General features: G+C 43.0%; 1 pseudogene; it reads right to left on the bottom strand.

Moving 5' to 3' along the window:
• Positions 1-603: 603 nt before the first annotated feature.
• On the bottom strand, positions 604-722 carry LOC112477254 (annotated as a pseudogene).
• Positions 723-9,428: the final 8,706 nt, after the last annotated feature.

The following is a 9,428-nucleotide window of genomic DNA, read 5'->3' as shown; positions in this document are numbered from 1 at the left end:
CCCTCACAATGACGGCTCTGATGTTGTTGCTATTATTATCCCACGGTAAATGGAAGAGACTGAGGTTACATAAACTAGCCCAAGGTCACTGGACTACTAATGACGGAGCTGGAACCCACGCTTTTAATTGTCTCACTCTACTGACCTCTGCGACCTTAGATTTTCCTGCAGCTATTCCCCAAATCTCAGGGATCCGGCAGGGCCTGCGCAGAACAACAGTTAGTGAGTATCAGCTCTGTTCCAGGCTGCTTTATGGGTACGATCTCATTTTTATCATCATTTCCCAGATAAGGAAACTGAAGCTCAGAGAGGTTAATTAAGTTTCCCAAGCTCACATAGAAAGAAAGTGGAGAATTAGAGAGTGGAACCCAAACTTCCTGGATTCTAAAGCTCCTCCCTTAGGGCTTTGCACTTGATGGTCCCTATGCCTGGAACACCCCTCATTCACCCATGTGGCTCAGGCCATTCCTTCCTCCAGCCTTTCTTCAGTGAGACCGCCCCTGAGTGATCTGTTTAATACCTCAACCGCTTCTCCACCTCCTCCTAATCCCCCTTACCTGGCACTCCCTGCCCCCATTCCCAGCACTTTTTTTTTTTTTTTAACGCCTCCAGCACCTGATCTTCCTAGGTGGTCTCCCATCCAAGTACTAACCAAGTCCGATCCTGCTTAGCTTCCAAGATCAGACAAGATCAGGCGTGTTCAGGGATGCATGGCTGTAGACTCGAGAGCCCTTATAACGTTTCACTCAGTACACTACATAATTTACTTATTTATTATGACTTGTCACTTGCTGTTTCTCTACTTTCTCTCCCCCGGCTAGCCTGTAGGCTTAATGAGGCCAGGGGTCTGATACAGAATAGGGCCATGCACAGTAGGTGTTCAATAAATATTCGGTGAATGAATGAATGATACTAAGATGTGGGTCCTGACAGGTCGAGAAATCATGCCAATGTGTGTCTTCAATTCTGAATCGAGTCCAGTCAGAGTGGACGGGAGCGTGGAGAGTGGCTAAGGGTGCGTGAACCCAGACCGTCAGACGGTCCACAGCAGATGTAGGAGCCAGGAGGGACCAAGCCCTTTGGAGGTCAGTTTGCCAGAAAGTGGGTGGAGAATCAGAAAACAGAACGTAGAAGCCACATCTTATTCTGAGATGACTGTCGATCACTCAACAGGAACTCAGGAAAACCCCCCAAAGCCTTCCAGTGATGCTGGCTCTGGGACGTGAGGCAAGCCTCTGACTCAGTTTCCTCTTTTGCAAGTGAGTGTTGGTTATGAAGATCAAAAAATGGTTAGGATTCAATGACAGCAAGGAGCCAAAATGGAGTCACTTGGACAAAGAAATATTTATTGGAAAGTTGTAGAGTAGCTCTGGAATTAAAGAAGAGATAAGCCCCGCCCTGGGTCTCAGGAGGGTGTGCCGAGATAGACCCTTGGCTGTGGGACTCATGATAGATGATCACCAGCTAACTGGGCATGTGCCCACCCTCTGCTCAAGAGTCTGGCTCATGGGCAAAATCTTTCACTGGTTTGCTTGGGTGACATCCCGAAGGCTGATCAGTCGAGACCTAGTCTTCGAGTCCCTACTGTGCTCCAGGCTATGTTCTAGGACCCGGGGATGCAGCTGTGAACAAGACAGACAAACTCTCACCTGAGGAGCCTCATGACGGGGAAGGCAGGCCGTAATCACATAAACGAGTAAGGGACTCTTAGGTCCTGACCAGCGCTTTGAGGAAAATAAAATAGGATCGATCAGGAAAAGTTTCCTGGAGGAGGTGGCATTTGTGTTGGACCTCGTAGGATTTCCATGGGGAGAGATGGAAGGAGGAATACATTGGACCTGAGAAATAGAATAAATGCACCAAAGACAAAAAGTACAGGGCACATCCTGGAAATGGAGATAAGCCAAGGAGGAGTACGGCAAAGAAGCAGGAGGAGAATGTTGGTGTCACACCATGGAGAAGTCCCAGGAGCTCTCAGTGCAGGTGGATGGGGACCATGGCATCAGTTCACATGAAGGGGATCTCTCTTTCTCATTCCTTCAGGAACCTGCCTTCCCTGCCTGCTGGAATTACACTGTAGAATTACAGTTCCCGTAGTAATTCCCGAAGGAGGGGGGCTGCTCTAGAGGAAGGAGGAAGGAGCGTAGAACAGAGCAGAAAAAGAGAGATCCGCCATCATCAAATCCATGCATTTGTTCAACCATGAATACGGACTGAGCAGCTACTCTGTGCCAGACCTGTGCCTGACACAGACCCACGGAATCTTGGGCTACAGACTATTCCCTCCAATGCCCGCTTCTCACTAATAGACTCAACTATTCTTTACTTGCCTTCAGTTGTTTCAGTTCTTCAAGTTCAAATTCCTAAAAGAAGTGATTGTCTCGTGTTACGAGTCCAATTACATTACAGGCCGTGAGTTCTGTCCAATCAGGGCCCACTGTAGGACACAAAACAGCTGACAGTGGTGCCCTCAAGTAGGGTGGTTTCCATACAAACGGAAGTTGAGTGGGGCGGTCTCCATGTCAACATAACCACTTATAGTCATAAGTAAGGATCATTACAGCAGGTCGGCCTTATGCCTTTACTTAAGCCAATGCATCATTCCCAACTGGTACCCAGAGTAATCCTCATGGTACTGGCTACAGTCCTGGGCCACAGCTGTAGGTTCAGTCCCATGGGCTGAGGGAACTCTCTCAACTCAGACGGTGACAGTGATAGGGATACAAATTATTACTGACAAATTTTTGCCTCTGCATTTGCAATAAACCATTTGAATACCGTTAAACGATGTGTACTTTGAAAAGGTCCCCATTCCCCGTTGCAGAGGATGAGAGGCACAATTAGCTACTGACTAATGATCTCTGAGGAGGAGGCATAATGGGACAAAGTGGGGAAACAGAAAATTCACATGTTGCTGTGCCCGCCTTACTGAAGAACAATTTGGTAATAGATATTAAACATTAAAAGGTCCAATCCCTTTGATCCAGAAATTCTAGGAATTTCCTAAGGACGTAATTAGAGATGTACGTGAAAATGTTTCCCGAAAGTGGTTCAGCATTGATATGATCCTGAAAAATTAGAAGCAACCTAAATGTCCAACAATTGGGGATCGGTTGGTTAAATTATGGTCCATCCATACGATAGATTCAATACAGTCCAAAAAGTTACATAGCAGTATATTAAATGATGTGGGGGAAATGTAGGGTATGAGAAAAGCAAGCCGTAAAACATTATGAACAACATACCATTTTTGTAAGGTAAATTTTAGAAATCTCTGGGTAGCGTGGAAGAATAGTGGAGTGGACAGGGGCTTTGAGGGCAGACAGACGTGAGTTCAATTCCCAGGTCCACCACTTACCAACTTGAATGCTGTAAAGCCTCAGTGTTCTCATCTGTGAAATGGGGCTAGGATAGTTCCTGGACAACACCTAGTGCCTGGTACTCATTAAATAGATATTTCCAACTAAACAGTGGACAATAGTGTGCATTCAATTGCACACTTTTGGATGCATTCAATTCTTTCTGTATTGGGCAGGTATTGCTTTTATAATTAGGAACAAAATCATTAACATAAAAATGAGAGGCAGAGAGGAACCCTGCGAATATTATTCAATGTAAGAAATGTCATCAGGACAGAAGGAATGTCAACTGTGTGTTAATTTGCCATCTCTGCTACTCTCAGAGTCGTCTGTTTTGAATCATTTTGTGGCATTTCTGTTCCTCTTTCTTAAGGATTTGTTTCGAGAATTTAAAAAAGGAAAGAAAAGAAAGAGAAACCCCCAAACTTCAAGCCATACGGGTGAGTGCAATTTGCGGAAAATATTTCCAAAATATTGAGGCCAGTACAGGCTATGTTTTAAACTTCTGATATCTAAGCAAATATCTAAATTATGCTTGTAAACCACATGAAGTTCCTCTGCTTGGTAACACCTTGTCTGTTGGAGGTAATTTAGAGAGAAGTTTCCAAGGACGTCCATTGGCTTTGCCTGTTCAGCATCCTCCACCATCCCGTACTGCCCACCATCATTGTCTGGCATCAGAATCTGGACAGTTCTCTGAGAAAATGCTCCTTCCCCTTGATCTTTGTGGACTCGCCCAAGTTTTGATTTTAAAGGTAGGCGTGATCCGGTCGTGACTAATAAGAGTTTCGTGCTCTTCTGGCCATTGGGATTGGCTCAAAGATGGGCATATGACCTAAGCTGGGCCAATCAGAACCAAAGAATCTTAGTCCTAGGATTTTTGCTGGGACTATTAGTCAATAAGTGCTTTCTTTCGACTGGGATGCTAAGCTGGTAGAATGTAAGGCTGAAACTGCCAGGAACAGCTTAAACATCGTTTAGAGAAAGCCTGCTTGAGAATGGAGCGTACACAAAGGAAGAAAAGCCTGAAAATGGACAAAGTCAGATTTTTTTTTTGCTGACATCCTTTAAGCACAGGGATTCAGCCATGACTCAAGCTCGCAAACATTCCTTTCTGTTTAAGCGAATTTGAGTTGGTTTTCTGTTGCTTGCAATTGAAAAAGACCTGACTGCTTGCTACAGAAGATCAGTCTGAAGAGGCAGATACATTCACTTCATTCTAAGTTCTAAGAGTCTACAGTGTTTATGGTATTTCAGGTGCTAATGACTCCTTCAGTGTTTCTTAAGTAGAGTTCCCAGGACTGGCTGTACAGAACACCTAAGAGCTTTTTGTAATTAGCTCATTAAAGGAACCCTGACAAAGTGGTTGTCAACTTGCTTGAAAAAACAGTTGTCTTAAGTAGGCTAAGCCTTTCCCCTGCTACCTCGCCTGCAAGATAAGGCTTCTCAAAGCATTTCTCAGAGTTAGGACACATATAGGCCCGCATTCGACCCCTGGCCCAATTAATAGAATTCTCGCTGTAATATTTAACTTTTTATTTATAATCCTTTCACACTAACAAACAGTAACACCAACGAAACATTGCAGAGAGGTTGTGTTTTCTGTAGAGAGTGATCAGCCACTGTTATGCATTATAACATACTCTGCAGATAATGGTGAGGATAATTATATTTCATTATTTCACACCATTTCCACGCCCTTTGTTGTGTTTATCAAGCTACAGATTGCCTTGAAATGTTGAGCTCCTGGGTACTTGTTCCTTTTCCCTTGTCAAAATTCTTAAAGGGCCATCAACAATCTAAGAGGTTGACTCACATCGAAACAAGTCTTTATTGAATTCCCAATGTTTACAGGACAGGGTCAGGTCTGGAGGGGAAATGGAAAGTTGAGGAACTCTAATCTCGGCCTCCAGGGGGTCCCCACTACCTGGTTGGGGAGATAGGAATGTGGTTTAGTGTAGAGGGCCCTGTCTACCTGGGTTCAAATCCTGGTTCTGCTACTTCCTAGCTATGTCCTTGGGCAAGTTGCCAAATGGGCATATCATGATGATTAAATGAGTTAGCACATATAAACTTCATAGAACCATGCCTAGCAGTCAAAAAAAAAAAGAAAAAAGAAAAAAGAAAAGAAAAGAAAAAAAAAGGTCACAGTTTTCTTTCTTTTTTATTTTTTGTCTTCATAGATCTCTTGCATAAGGTTTGGTTTTGATGTTTTCCTAATAATGCTCAGGTATTCTTGGGATTGAAAATCAGCATGTTTGGTGATAGTCAGTCACATATACCCCTCAAAAAGCCCTTCGGAAATTGCCACAGTGGTCATCCATGGTCCATCTTGCAATACGGTACGTTCCATCCAGCCAGTTTAGCTCACATTGTTCTTTGGTTGAGAACCAGATGAAGCAATTTCCTTGTATGTAGGGGTCAGATTGTATGAGAAATGGTGGTCTCTAAACACTTTAAAAACGTTTATAAACACTGGACTCCCACTCAGGGCAGCCAAGGGCCACACATGAGAAGAGGCTGGTGATTGCTGAGCCTGACAAGGCATCGGCCAACCCCAGGTCCCACCCAAAACTGTGGACATGCACACATCCCATGGGATGGGAACTTATATACCTATATACCTATACTTATTACATTTTCCTTCTCTCTCCACAAGCATATGTGGCTGAATCCATGTACATTAAAAGCCTGTAGGAGGCAATTTCTCTATATTTAATTTGCTTAATAGTAAGACAGTTCATAAATGTTAGACATCAAGGCCAAATCTAGCACCTGGGGTTCCCAGCCCACTTTCACCTTGGAATCCCTTATTGGAAAAAGCGTGAGATCCGGGGTTCAAAGCCTGAGACTTGCCTTCAAAGCCTGGATCTACAGTTTACCAAGGAGTGACCTTAGGCCGCTCACTTTATGTTCCTCAGCTTCTGTCTCTGCCTATGAAAATGAGGATGTCACAAATACAAACCACCCACAGTTACTGAGAATGAAGATAAAGAGTGCATTCATGTATTAATCACCAACTCCACAAATGTAGCAGGATTTAGTGATGATGAGTAAGTCAGTTCCTGACCGCAGGAAGCACCAACCCACGTGGGGAAATACAGTAGTAGCAAATATATAATGATACTATGATGTGTCAAGTGTGATCGTGATTATTTTCTAGTACCTGCCAACACTCCAGTCTTTCTGTAGCTCCAAATGAAATGATCTGTTTTGTTTTGACAGTTAGTTAATGACGTTTGGGTGGCTTCTGTTTTGTGTTTTGGAAGGGAAACACGATTTGGGGTATATACTTGTACATCCCGAATATCCATATCCTTGCTAGCCGTGATGTTGGGAGGATCGGCCAATACAATCAGCCTTTTTTGGTTCGGGGAAATAATTTTGAATTACTGCTCATGATCAAATTAGACAGATTTGTTTCCCACTAGTAAACAGTCCCTAATAGTTATTGAGTGTATGCTGTGCATATTTTGTATTGAAAAGCAATACAGCTTGGCATCCAATGGGTTTCACTATTTACTAGCTGTGTGGTTTGTGGCAAGTTATTCAGCCTGTGTAAGCCTCGATGTCGTCTCTGTGAAATGGGGCAGTAATAGTACCTACCTCACAGTGTCAGCGTGAGGATGCAGTGAGATGGCCCGATGCTGTTGAAGTGTATGGAAATGGCAGTTAGCACCACGGGCTTCATGGGAAAAAGCCTGGGCATGAGAGAGATTCTGTGCTGGAATGACCTTTGTGACCACTGCAGGGTTCTCCAGGAGGCTCATGGTGTTAAATTTGTGAGAGATTAGGTTCTCACATCAGCATGTAAGGCAAAAATGATGATAGTCAAACTGACTTGGCCAGTTTCCTGCCCATAGAGTATATATGGTATTGGGTATAGACTAGACTGGTCAGGCTTGAGAACCACTGAGTCAGAACATAGGAAGAAATAAAAGGAATATTTATCTACAGCTATCTGGGCATTCAAACCATGTGTCTCTAGGGAAGGTGGTCTCAACTGGGTATGGCTTTGCTCTCCCAAGGGACACTGGCAATCTCTAGAGATTTTTTGGTTGTCATAACTAGGGTTGAGTACGCTATTGGCTTCTAGTGGGTAGAAGCCAGGGATGCTGCTAAACAGAACAATGCACAGGACAGTTCCCAACAACAAAGAATTGCCTAGCCTAAAATGCCAATAGTGCTGAGGCAGAGAAACGCTGCTCCAAAGTAACGATCAAATCCACACCTAGAAAGGACAGGTGAGTGGAGTCTGCTAGGATGTTTCTGCTTGTCACGGGGTTTAATGAGATGCCAAATGTGAGAGCCCTTAGTGTAGGACCTGGCACGTAATAGGTGCTTAATAAACTTTTAGGTTTAAATTTAAATTTAAATTTTGTTCAATGGGGCCCACCACATACACTCTGTTTTTGAGATGTGGTGGTGAAGAACTCGGCCACCTGCTTCCTGTCTTTCCAAGCTGGCACTTCCTGTTTTGCCTTGCGAATCAGTGATGGGTCTCATGGCGGTATCTTCTATGAGGGGGAGGTTCTGAAACCAGCTGTGATTCTGCTATATCACTACTACCAAAAACTTTGTAATTTGGATTCAGAATTACTGACCTCTTAACTCTACATGGAAAGCTTTCTCATGCAGCCACATGCTTTTAAAAAGGAGCTTTCACAAACACAAACTCCATTTTGCCCCTAAACAGGCAGAGTCTGAAATAGGAGCCCATGAACCCAAAGCAAAGGAGGAAGAGGGTTGTTATCACAACCTAGGAAACTCTCAAGGACCACAAAAGCAAGAAAATTGTTTTTAAACGAAAGAAATATTTCCATTTTATTTCAACCCCTAATGTATCTCATAACTCTAATATCATTCCTTGTCTATCTGAAATATTAGAATCCAAAATAATTCTTAAGTCATTTGGACTCTATTCAAATGTGAATTCATCTCTAATCATCCCTCACCTTATTTTTGCAATAAAGACTAATATTGAAAGTTAAGAGTCTATTTGTGGATTTTTTTTTCACTTTAAGATGCTTTTTTTTATTATTATTATTTTGGTCACTGTTGCTTTCTTCCCCATTTTGACTTATTCATCAGTGTTTTAAAGATCCTAAACTTGTCTTTTTCTATATTTTTGTTTCCCTTTATCATGAACAGAAAGCAGACTAAATAATGATGAATATGATTAATATTCAGACTTAGTAAGTCTTATGAAAAGGTCTTTTAATTCCAAGGGAAGGAGGATGTGTTGTTTCAGTAGCATACGGTGTCGTAGTGACAGAGTTGAATGTCGGGGAACTGGATGGGGGTAAATGGCATGTTCTGGCCATACTGACCCTGAGAGGGAGTCACACCTATGGTATCCTATTCCAATGTGTCCAGAAAAGGAAGGGAAATATCCCCCAAAAGTGTGTTTTTGTGTCACGTCTGCCTTGGAAGGTTTCTTGAATGGAAATGCTGACTTGGTGTGTCTGTGAAATGGAGCAAGACACATTATGCTTGAATGTGCAGCGCCTTCTGCTTAATGTTCTCTTTTTGCCCAGGACACCTCCGTTAGAGGAGAAAACCATGCTAGGATCCAGGAATGGCAAACACACAGCCATTCCAGCACTCTTTACCCCACTGCCTGTGGCAGACATTACCAATCGATCACAGCATCCGTGCATACAGCCACTACCAATCGATTGCAGAGTAGACATGCAAGATACAAAAGATTTTCTTCCTCTACTAGGTGAAAAAGAAGGGTACACTTAGAAGAGTATTAGAGTGTCACCACCGCTGTATTCTTTTCCAGAAACCTCTTCGAGTGCTCCATATCTCATTTACCCAAAGGTTTGGAAGAGAAGAGAGAAAGCTTTGCTTTCTACATAGCAGTTTGGTTTGAAAATGTCTCCTCTCCATGTGTAGAAACAATCAGATTGAATGAATCCACCTTCTTTCTTGCTAGAACTCAAGTCTCTAGATTTTAATCAAGGTGCAGATTTAGTTTTATTTGCAATTTTCCTCTTAAAACCATATAAATTTCTCCCTTTCCCTCCCCTGCCTCCTCCCACCTCGAATTCCTGGTATTACTAC

This window comes from Pteropus alecto, unplaced genomic scaffold (assembly GCF_000325575.1).
Source record: "Pteropus alecto unplaced genomic scaffold, ASM32557v1 scaffold113, whole genome shotgun sequence".
NCBI classification, from domain to species: Eukaryota; Metazoa; Chordata; class Mammalia; order Chiroptera; family Pteropodidae; genus Pteropus; species Pteropus alecto.
The sequence above is the reverse complement of the archived record's forward strand: the minus strand, read 5'-3'. Positions and strand labels throughout refer to the sequence as shown.